Raw genomic sequence first — 9,370 nt, 5'->3', positions numbered from 1 at the left:
CCTGTTATATGTCCCAGCTATTTTGGAATTGAGGTTTGTAGTCACTTATATACAAAATTAAACAGTAAATATCATGTTTTTGTCCTATCTGGGTCGTTGTAGTGTGGAGGAAATCGTCCTCTGACGCTGAAGAACTTGACAGGAAGTGAAAAGTTTCACATGTGATATTTAAGAGAAAACGTCCCGTCACCTGCAGAATCAGTGAGTCAGTATACATCCCAGCAGAGACACATGATGGTGTGTTAAAGGCGGTCATTACTAGAGGAAGCTCTAGGCCTTTTCTGGAAGACTTCCTCTTTATGAATCTCCACCGTCAGCACTGAGGAAGGAAGGCATGTGAGGAGAACTTCAGCTCGGTTTGTTTTAATGCATGAACGAACAGATATTTCTTTTCAGGAGTACAGTGAAGTGAGGTTAAGAGATTTCACAGAGCAGTCAGATGAGGGGCTGCGGTGGGCTGCTGCTGCGGCCTTGTGTCCCTTTAATACGTATGAAGAGATCATGTGTACGCTCGCTCATAGAGACCCTCTTCATTTCACAAATTCACCAAATCCATGAATAAAGATAGATGAGGCATCAGTGGTCCAGGGTTGTACGATTCTGGTTCCTGGAGCTACGTACAAACGCTTCATTTGATCACTTCTGAAAGAGACGTCTTTTTGTTCCTCATCCAACGGGAAAATGTCTGGCATGACTGAGAGCGATCCTCAGAGGTCGTAATTACGCAAAAAACAATTAGCAACGATCAGATGGCATGCTGCAGAACAACGTGATCACTGGAAATTAGTGAGCGCCGCGAAACGCTGCCGAATCATACTGCATAGCACATCGCTCCCTCTCTTGTCTATCAGAGCATTTCCACAGCCAGCACTCTAGACCAGCAGTGGCGCTTGCCTGGACCGACACTTAGCCCCACTTCGTTCGAGATACGCTGCAGGTTTATTTTCAGCACCAGCCGCTGCCAAACCACATCAATACCCATCGATCAGAAAACTCCAGAAGAGGAAGTCACAAGCGTAGAATATCTGGTTCTTTCAAAATACAACACAATGCACAGACTCCCGATCATAAATCATCACTATATCAACATTACATCTCATCCTGCAGTAGAGCAAAGGATCACCGAGAGGTCAGTGGTAAACAAACATAAACAAAATCAAAGTGACCAGTTATCTTTCATTTTCTTCTTTATTTAGTAGTAAAAGATATATATGAATGAAAACAAAGGGGGTCGGGGGGGCAGTCACCCCCCCCTCATGGCCCCTATTGTTGAAAGACGCGTGCTGAAGTGCCCTCTTGGGAGCCAAAACGCGTGCTAAAGTGCCCTCTTGGAGGCAAAATGCATGTTAAAATGCCCTCTTGGGAGCCAAAACACATGTTAAAGTGTCCTCTTTGGAGCCAAAACTTGTGCTGAAGTGCCCTCTTTGGAGCCAAAACACATGTTAAAGTGCCCTCTTGGGAGCCAAAACACATGTTAAAGTGCCCTCTTGGGAGCCAAAACACATGTTAAAGTGCCCTCTTTGGAGCCAAAACACGTTAAAGTGCGTTCTTGGTTGGCAAAACACAGTAAACTCCAGAAGACCATTAGAACCAAGAAATACTATGAAACATTACTGCTGCAATGACTTTTATGTTGGGCCCTGTTTTGATCTATATTGAGCCAGAACTATATCTCACAGAACCAGTTTGGATTATCTGGTGCTAATATGGTGTTAAAATGCACTAGAATAAGGAAATGGCATCTACTTAATTGAAAATGTTCTGGGGGAAGACCCCCAGACCCCCTAGGGATTTATTTATTTATTTCTGTGTGTCCGACATTGAGTAGTCTGTCTAGTTAGTCTGTTTTAAGGCTATATAATGTGCCATTTGTATAACATATAAACACGTTTAAAGAGTCCTCAAAAACATATGAAACTCAGTGCCCTCTTCAGTGGCGAGAACGCGTTGTAAGTGCCCTTTTTTTTCTTTTCGCCCCTGCCCTTGAAAAAGTCTGTGCATGCCACTGAGCAGATGTCCCCGAATGATGACCTGGTGCAACATTTAGGTATTTTATAGAAAATCTGTACATATTTATGATTGTTTCATGGCACCAGTTTCGAACCAGTACACCATAAAGTCTTCTGAGCAGAAATGAGGGCAATCAGACCAACAGTGTGGCGTGCAAATCAACACAGACAGACAGACGGCCGATTGTAGTTGTACAATCAGTTACAAAACTGTTTTTATTAGTACCACTTACTTTTCCAGCCCTTTGTTGCCCTGCCCTTACTTTTTAGAGACATGTTGCTGCCATCAAATTCAAAATGAGATATTATTTGTCATGAAACTGTAAATGTCTCAGTTTTAATGTCTAATATTTTAAAATATGGGTTTATGAGATTTGACTATTCTACACAGTGACCCAGCTTTTTTGGAGTTAGGGTTGTAAACTTACATAACTTTTTTTGGCACTGCCAGCTTTGATGCAGTTAAAGGGTTTCTGTGTGACCTAATAATAGCAGACTGACGTCTTAGAGGTTATTCAAGCCTTTTATCAAATGTGAGAGACGATCAGGATGACGCAGAATTAGAGATTTTATGTATGGGACTGTGTCCGTGCAATCCCTGATGGCCTATACTGAGTTAAGCTCTGAAACGAACAATGTCAAAGATGGAAGTGAAGACAAAGCGAATGGAGCAGAGGAAACTAAAAGTAGCGTGAAACTGAGCCCAGATGTGGCTGTGAATGAGACCTTCAGGGTCATCTCAGGACAGGCATCCTAGTTTTAATTTGGATTAAAGGAAACAGGATTCAACATTGTTTTTGATTTTATTGCCAAAATGGAAGATTTGGCTCAGAAGTAGCTCCCTCGGCGTCAAACATTTGTGTAAAACGTACCAAGAAGGGCATTATGAAAGTGACTTTCTTGACAGTTTTCCTCCAGGCGCTCCTTCCTTCCGTCAGGAGTTTCAAGGATTTTCAATGCAAAAAGATACCAGACCAAGTGATCAGACTGAAAAAGTTCATTTGGTGCCACAGTGCCTGGGAGTTTTGGGTGTGAAATTAACATTTTGAGGTTTTTGTTACCCAATCAAACATTTTATTCAATGATGTCTTTGTTGAAGGACTCGAGGCGTGAAGGTGCAGAACGAATATCCCTAACATGTTTATGTTTTTGGTCTTTTTCTTAAATTCCAGAGAGGTACAATGAAAGATAAATGGGATCAAAATTTATTGCCTGTTACTTTTAAAGATGGCTGTAGTCTACTTTTTTATCAGGGTTGTCTCGATCAGCATTTTTGGCCTCCGATCCGATCCGATTTTTTAATACTGATTATCTGCCGATACTGGTCCCGATCCGATACTCATAATTACATAGATTAGAGTTTCAATTGTTACTACTAGATATCTCAACCTACTCCATTTAACTCAGTACAGCCAATATTCTTGTAAAAAACATAAAATCACATTTCTGCTCAGAATGGTCACATTTATCTGTCAAAAAATAAATGTACATATTCAGTTAGTGCAGTGTTTAGTATTCAGACATCAAAATCCACTTAAAGTGGTCAGCTGAATGACCTGAGCAGTCAAAAAAGTGAACTCAAATAACCTCAGCAGTCACAATAACATGAATTCAATAAATGAATTTTAAATATTATAATTCCACTTAGAAGTTAACTTGACTCTATTAGTCACAACAAAAAACTGAACTCAAAAATGGATTAAAATCATCCCAACTCCACTTTAAAGTGGTGTAAACAGATTAACTTGAATAGGATCAAAAACATATAAATCATACAGATTCAAAACAACAATCCTTATTAAAATGTAGCATCTTAATCTGAGACATGAACCAAAACATTAACACTGGAATAAAACCCAAATATCAAATGCAAGGCAATCGTTATTTCAGTGCCATTTCTAAAGTGTAACTAGAGCTGCTACATCACTCCCCCCCCCCACTTTTATTTCTCAGAGACTCGTGACATGGGGCAAACATTTGAGCTCCAAATGTCTGTAGTGAAGCTAACGGCAGTGAAGTTACTTTTCACCAGTATGCTGTCACCTACTTTGTTGTACAGCTCCGGTAAAGCAGTGTCAGTAATGTAATGTCGAGATGGCAGGGCATAGCGTGGGTCCAAAAGCTCAAGAAGATGACAAAAACCCAAATTCTCCACCACAGAGATGGGCTAGTTGTCCAACGCGATAAATTCGACCACCTTTTCTGTTATCTTTTTTGCCTTGTCGCTCTCTCGAGGGTACTTGTCTTTCAGTCCGAGAGTTTGACTTGCCTGGAGGACCTCCAAAGGGAGGCGACCAGGAGAAATCCTGAGCAGATACTCAACCAACCTTAACCATAGATCACTGTGATCTGACCTAGAATGGTTCTGACAATATGGCCAATATTTAAATCCTCTAGGTGGAAACTTAATAAGATTTTGCCTCAGGAACCACACAGTTGAGCTTTATTTTAGGGTGATTTCAGTTATTCTTCCTGTTGTTATTCAGTGGAAAATGTAAGACTTGATTGGCCTAAAGCATAGTTACATAAGGTTCCTGCTTCTGTAAGACTGAGAGGAGTTATTCCTAAAGCTCTCTGTTGTGTTTAAACCCAGTCAGATGGTGTGTGGACATGAGGAGGGAGCAGTTTGAGAAAAACCCTCATAAATAGAACCAAGGTGGAAAATTGGCAACTACTCTTGTCCTCACCTCCAATCAATGACTCCCTGTTTGTTTTACCACTGACTTGAAGGTCTTTATCATGTGCCTATGAATTATTAAAGAGGCTTGCTTCAATGTCTGCCCCAGTCTTTTATAAAACCTGTTTTATTGAAGTCCTTCAGGTCAGCAGATCAGTAGCTTCTGTTAGTCAGAGGTTTCTGAACTCAGAGAAGATTGCAGCCTTAAGAGTCTGCATGCTGGACTGGTTCATGCACTACCTGCTAGTATAAAAATAAAACTAATATAGCTGAGCAAAGACTGTAAGTCTCAACCACATATAAGAACAACAGTTGAACTTGCAACCTTGGAGACAAGAAATACTCCACAATTCTAGAATAAGGGTGTTTCTAATTGATGCCCAGTGTCCCCCATGAAGTGATGCTGTCGACCTCGACAGCATGGCTCTGGTAGCAAAAAATCTCATTCCTTTTCTCTCTTGCAGATTGATTATTTGCCGAATTGTCAGAAATATCCAAGGTGAACTTACAGAGAGCTATCTGAGCATGAAACGATAGTATATGCTTCTATAGAAGACGCCGATTATTTGTGATGTCAGCCAAAAAATGCTACAGAACCCCCAATCCTAGAGCGTCACATCGACGTCTCTCATTGGTGGGATCTCTGGTAATAATGGACACGATGACTGTCGACTGTTGGTAACAACAGTACATACAAAGGTCATCATTTACTTCTAAATGTTTTACTCAGTTGGTGCCACCGAGGGTAGGCACACCAACGCTGACGCTTTTCCCTGCCATCCGGTGCACGCTGCACCCGTCCACCATGCCCATCCTTGCAGGTGGTGGGTCCACAGGGGGGCCAAACCATGTTTCTTCTTCGAGTTGGACCCATGGAGAGAAGCCTGACCACCAGACGCTCGCTTTCGAGCTCTCCCCAGGTCTGGCTCCAGGTGTCGCCCAGGTTTCCCACGTTAGGGAGAGGTTTCCAAACCACCGATTTGCTGTTTCGTGACGGGAATTTTAATCGCTCCTAGTCTGGGCCCTACCCTGGGACCAAATTACCTTAGGAGACCCTACCAGGAGGTAATGCCCCTGACTTGGCCTCCGGCAAGGTTGCTGCTTATCTCAGATCCTGTTTGTGATTTTTTGTGGACAGGCTCTTGAGGCGCAGGGGAAGGAGGGTGTCCGGTTCAGGAACCTCAGGATTCCACCTCTGCTTTTTGCGGATGATGTTGTTCTAGTGGCTTCCTCAGCGAAGGACCTCCAACAGACACTGTAGCGGTTTTCAGCTGAGTGTGAAGTGGTCGCGATGAGGTTAAGCACCTCCAAGTTCGAGGCCGTGCTTCTCACCCGGAAAACGGTGGATTGCTTCCTCCAGGCGGGGAGTGAGTCTCTGCCTCAGGTGAAGGACGTGTGATGTGACGAGAGCATAAATGAAACCGTGAGGAGATGCAACAGTAATGTGCGTAAACACTTCAGACAGGGGAAACACAACAGGAATAGAAACAATAGGAGATGTAGAACGTATCGGGTTATCCAAGGTTGGTGGTGTTGAAAGGCTGTTTGTGTGAGTGTGTGGATGTGTGTGTGTGACAGTGTGTGTGTGTAAGTGTGTTTTAAGTGAGTGCACCGCTATCTTCATGAGGGCAACAGAAGAGGGAGGGTTCTGAAACGGGATAAGGTATCAAATACATCAACGAGGAGTGGTAGATGTGGAAGATGAAATTCAAGAGGAGTTTGTCTGTCAAATTCCTCTTTTAAATTAGAGTTATTACTATTATTTATTCATAAATGCGCTTAACCAATCAACCCCTTCCACCACCCCCCCCCCCCTTTTGTATTTTTAGCGTTAAAATGTCTGTCTTTCCCATTCATTACCATTCATTTTGATTAAATGTTTTCTCCCAGAAAAGGGGAGGATGGATTGCTCATATCAACACAGCTCTGGGCTGCTGTGGCCTAAAGGAGACTCTGGAGGAGGGATGCCCCCCATGTCAGTCCAGATTCTTGTCTAAAAAGTGTCACTGCTGCTTCATGAGTCATTGCAGCAGCTGATGGTGATAGCATGAATGGCGTGTCCCCTCCTTATCCATGCATAGACATGGAGAAAGCTGAAACTCTGGGGTCTATAGTTTCCCTTTAGGACTCCTCTGTAGGAGTCAGAATGAGACAATTCTTATCAAATACTGAACTCATTAAGTTTTCTCGCCTGTGAGACTGAAATAAACCCACCAAATCATAACAGATCTGTAAAGTGAAGCAGCCTCAGAGTCCGATGGGAGAGTCATGAGGAGGTTACTGTGAATATGTGGTGTTATAGGGCCAGGAAGTATGTTTAGGTTGAATGACAAGAACGTACTGGAAACACATGATGCAGAGGGAAACGGCCGCCATGATGATGGTTGAGTCTTAGATTGGACATGGTCCAGGCGCATATTGTACTCCGCAGGGCGCCACGCATGACTCGCATGCAAATCACCACGTCAACCACCAGAGTAAGAGTTTCTCTCACGAACCGATCGAGTTTCCACGCCAGCATGGGGCAGTAAAGTGCCGCCAAGTCATAACAAATCTTTTCAATGCACTTACACAGCGAGGAGGTCTGGAGGTAATTAAGTTAGTGTTACCTATAGAGTCGAGGCGTGTTTAGGCTGAAATTTGAAGGTTGAACATGCTGGAAACATGTGATGAAGGGAGGAGATGAGTGATGGTGCGGGTCATCGGGTTTGGGCTGGTGAGACGTCCTGCTGGGTCTTCTACTGGCTGGCTCAGTGGTCTGTCTGTGCATTGATGAAGCTGAAGCTCCTCTAAATCAGGAGAGGAGCTGCACCCTGCAGGGCTTCTTATCTTAGACTGGGTGTGGTAAAAAGTTGTTTCCAGCAGCTTTCTCCCAACAGGAGCATTGTGATGGACCGCATGCAAGACAAATTTCATATTTAAATGCAACTGGACCTAGAAGTGAGTTGCTGTTTTCGGTGGGTGGTGAAATGGTGCCTGGAAAAATCAAATTGTAGCAGAGTACCTAGGATGTACAGAAGATGTACATTTTTAGAGTAAATTCTGGTTGTTTTCTTGACTTCTTTATCCTATTGTCTTGGACAGAAATATCCAAAAGAAACCTATTTTTCTCGTGATAACGTTCTTAATTTCATAACTTCATCATTTTCACTTCTTTTTCTAGAGAGATCATCAGATCAACTTCTTTTCCCACTGATATATGCCATAGTTTCATAAGAGGAAGTCTGTGTCATAAATGTGATCATGAGTGGAGTCAGCAGCTCCAGAAGGCTGAGGAAAGTTTGTGTTCAAGTTTCATTCACAAAAATAAGTCAACATTACTCTATCTTTGATCTCTATTGCTGTGGAATACTGACACAAAGGTGGTGTCCTAAACAGCGTACTACTCACTACTACTGCTGCATACACACTATAAAGGTCTACAGTGCTGTTCCACCATAGTTCAAAGTCTGTCCCCTCTGCAACACATGAGCTGATTCACATCAGATCACATCTGTGTTGTACCATACATACTGTATTTTATCAAACTGTATCTTGTCATATCTTATCATGTAGTGTCATGTTGTGTTGTCATATCATATATCATATGATGTTGTACTATATATTGTATCATATTGTATCCTATCATATATCATATAATATCTTAGTATCCTATATATCTCACCATATATCATATTGTATCATATCATATATCATATCATATTGCATCTTTTTGTGTATTTTGTATTGTGTGTTGTGTGTATGACCTTTAGTGTGTTTTACCCCAGGAAGACTAGCCAATGCTTTTGCTAGTGCTACTGGGAATCCTAATAAAGAAAGAAAGATACCGTATATCATATTGTATCGAATCACACATATATCAAACAGTATCATATCAGATCATGTCATATCATATCGTCATATCATATATATATAATACCATATATGTCATATCATGTCATACTTACATATCTTATTGTCATATCATATCACCATACATCATACTGTCATATATCATATCATATCATCATATCATATCATATCGTCATACACTGTCATGCCATATCATATCGTCAAACCATATCATATCATACTGTCACATCATCATATCATACTGTCACATCATCATATCATACTGTCATATCAGATTATACTCATATGTCATATCATATATCATATTGTAATGTCATATCATATCATATCATACTGTCATTTCATCATACTGTGATATGAAAAGTATAAGCTTGAGCTTCCACATAGATTTTTCCCAAAGGTTTTTAACCCCTTAATGTCTTAATGCTGGCAGATGGGAGTTGAACTGTTTATGCTGATTGAATCAACCAGTACAACCACTTCTGCTTTGTTTGGGTCCAATCAGCCAATCAGACTTTCCTGATGAGTTTGATGACTTGGTGTAAAATTTACTGTTGGGTCAGGATACACAATGATGGGGGGTTTTTGATAAATCCCAGCATTCACAGACACTTTCTAGTGACATTAAAAAAGTATTCAGACAGGAAAACGAAATGATCATGGACTCCTTCTCTGCTCCTAGAAGGCTCATAAAGTCACTTTATAAAATGTCATCTGACTAAAATGTGACTCTCCTGAATTTGATGCACTTTGGGGTGAAAATGACAAAGAGGTGGACACGCCCCCACGTGTGAGGAGGGGGTGCGGTCTGCAGATATAAACACAGGCAGCA

The sequence above is a fragment of the Cheilinus undulatus genome, linkage group 17 (genome assembly GCF_018320785.1).
Source record: "Cheilinus undulatus linkage group 17, ASM1832078v1, whole genome shotgun sequence".
NCBI lineage: Eukaryota > Metazoa > Chordata > Actinopteri > Labriformes > Labridae > Cheilinus > Cheilinus undulatus.
The sequence above is the reverse complement of the archived record's forward strand: the minus strand, read 5'-3'. Positions refer to the sequence as shown.